The sequence below is a fragment of the Hipposideros armiger genome, unplaced genomic scaffold (genome assembly GCF_001890085.2).
Source record: "Hipposideros armiger isolate ML-2016 unplaced genomic scaffold, ASM189008v1 scaffold_662, whole genome shotgun sequence".
Lineage (NCBI taxonomy): Eukaryota > Metazoa > Chordata > Mammalia > Chiroptera > Hipposideridae > Hipposideros > Hipposideros armiger.
In genome coordinates, this window is record NW_017732012.1 from 884,928 (window position 1) to 887,883 (window position 2,956).

The following is a 2,956-nucleotide window of genomic DNA, read 5'->3' on the forward strand; positions in this document are numbered from 1 at the left end:
CCCTGCTTTCAGGCAGAAAAAGGGAGGGCAGAGAGTTCCTCCTGTGTCTGCCCCTCTAGCTCCATCTTTGGCCTTCCAGCCACACACTTAGTTCTTCAGGAATACCAAACTACACTCAGTTGCCTGTTCCTATTGTGCTCTCTGAGACTTTAGATGTACGCTTTTTATCATGCTGCTTGGCAAGCCTTGCGATCCCTTCTGCCTGGAAGACTTCCACTAGTCCCATAAGGTATGGCCTTCAAGGTGTGTTTTCTACTCTTGTAAGTATGTCTTCCCGAAGAACTCCTCTCTGCTTCTCCAGCCGTGTGTGCTTCCCACTGAGGACTTCCCAAGCTGAGGTCATGTTTTCTGTTAACCCTCCCACCTGCCCCACCAGAATGTCAGATCCTTGAGGGCTTATACCCAACTGTAGACACTTATAATTCCTCCCCATTATCCATTCTCTTCTTCCTCACTCACAAAAAGCACAATTTCATTTGGAGCAGCAATGTGCCCAACTAAAGGACTCACCTTCTCAGAATCATGTGGCAGTGAGGGGTGAACGTGTGGCAGAATTCTAGCCAACGAAAAGTAACTGGAAGTCTCTGGCAATAAATCCCCTCTGAATAAAAAGAGAAAGCCTCACACAGGGAAAGCTTTTGACCTTTCCATCTTCTTCCTGACTGGAACAAGGACAAGTTTCCGGGAGGAAGGGGAACTGTTTTGCAAATATGCAAATAAAAACCACATGCTGAAAATGAGAGAGCAGAGAGATAAAAGGAGCCGGAGTGTGTGATGACATCACCGATTCAGCCTGGACTGTGTGCCCTTGGACATTTTGGATAGGCAATGAGAAAAGTTGAATCATCTGAGGAATTGCTGAACTGTTTTCCAAAGTCGCTATACCATTTTACATTCCCACCAGTAGTGTATGAGCGTTCTAAATTCCCCACAACCTCATCAATACTTGTTATCTGACTTTTTTAGTCTAGCCATCCTAGTGGGTATGAAGTGGTATCTCATTATAGTTGGATATTCTCTTTTATATAGTGTCTGTTCAAGTTTTTTGTTTATTTTCTATTGAGTTGTCTTTCTTTTTGAATTCTTTATATATTCTAAATAAGAGGACTTTATTAGATATATACATTGCAAATGTCTTCTTTCAGTCTGCGGGTTGCCTTCTCACTCTTAATAGTGTCTTGGTGAATAAAAGTTGTTAATTTTAATACAGTTCAAATGAGTGCTTTTTATGTTCTATTTAAGAAATCTTGTGTACTCTTGGGTCACAAAAGTGTTTTCCTTATATTTTCACCTAAAAGCTTTTTTTGTTGAAGTTTTAACTCTCACACTTAGATAGACAATCCATTTGGAATTAATTTTTGCATGGGAAGTAGGGGTCAAGATACATTGTTTTCCTCTGTGGATATCCAACTGACGCAGCCCCACCTATTGAAAGGTCCTCCTTTTCCTACTACATTGCAGTGTGTTGCTTTTATCATAAATAAGGTAACCACACATGTTGAGAGTTTATTTCTGGATTCTACTTTGTTTCATTATTTAGTTTGCCTTTTCTTGCAACAATACTACACATACATACACACACACACACACACACACACACACACACACACACCCCAAAGTTTTATATTTAATAGTTTTGTATATTTATCATATATATGATATCTCTTAGTGTAGTCTTCCAGCCATGTGCTTCTTCAAGATAACCTTGGCTATTCCTGGTGTTTTGAATTGCCTAATGAATTTAAATCAGTTTGTTAATTTCCTTAAAAAAAAAACACACAAAAAAACGCTGGGACTTTAGCACAATTGCTTTGAAGCTATAGGTTTGCAGATTACTGACTGACATCTTTATACTATAAAGTTTCAATTGATGAGTGTATTCTATCTCAGTTTATTAAGGTCATCCTTAATTTCTCTCAGCCATGTTTTGTAGTTTTCGACGTAGTGGTTGTGTACATCTTATATTAGATTTATTCTTAGGCATTTGGATGTTTTTTGATGCTATCAAAAATACTATCAGTATTTAAATTTAATTTTCTATTTGTTATGTATTTGGACTTGAACCCAGAAACCTTTCTAAATTGACTTATTGTCCTGATTTTTCCTTTGATTCTTTTAGATGGTTTAAGTACACAACCTTGTAACCCAGGAAAAAGGACACTGTAGTGGGCTCTGACACACCACCCACATCTGCTCCAGTCCAGGACAGAAGCACGTATTTCCACAGCTGCTGGGAGTGTTAACAGCTGAAAGCTTGCAGTTGTGTTCCTTCTGGACTATTTCCCTCAGCTATTGTCCCCCGCTTCCCAGGGACAGCCCGCAATCGATAATTAGCCAGTGTAGGGGCTAACGACCCTGCCTTGTCGCCTCAGCTCAGGAACACTCTGCACAGCCATCCCGGTTCCAGGCCTCCCCATGAGATTTGTGGTGACTGAACTGCAGCCCAGCTTCCCCCTTCCTCAACCCAGATGTTGAGCACATTCCCTAATAAATTCCCTGCACACGAGTCTGTATCTCAAAGTCTGCTTCCTGGAAAACTGTTCTGAAACAGGGCTGTCAGATTTAGTAAAAAAAAACAGACTCAAAATTATGTTTTTAGAGCTGAATCATCAACTGACCAGCTGCTGAAGAGGACTCCATCACTGTGGGCAGGTGGAGCACTGATAGTCCCCGGCATTGTCAGCAGTGCTGTTCTTGACATTTTCACCAGTACTGAACTAACACGGCATATCTGTGGAAGAAATGCAGTGGGCTGGGCATTGTGTGAGGCATCTGAGAAGTACAGGGGAAGGTATTTGTGAGGACAGTGGAACTGGATGGCTTTTGATGAGGAGGAATAGTTGCTTTGGAAAAAGATAATTACATGTTGAGGGTTATTAATAAGCAATGAAAGTCTAAGTATGAAAGCCAGAGGGCCCCTTGGTAGAAATATAAAAATTCTGAACTTCTACAGTCA

At 40.7% G+C, this 2,956-nt stretch overlaps 1 protein-coding gene across 1 annotated transcript in view; it reads left to right on the top strand.

The window, feature by feature from the left end:
- A2ML1 (alpha-2-macroglobulin like 1) overlaps positions 1-2,506 on the top strand; it is a gene marked incomplete at its 5' end in the record, with an annotated part of 44,214 nt that extends 41,708 nt beyond the window's left edge. The window contains one exon of the mRNA XM_019626160.1: positions 2,120-2,506. The remainder of the gene's footprint in view (positions 1-2,119) is intronic.
- Between the last annotated feature and the right edge of the window lie 450 nt (positions 2,507-2,956).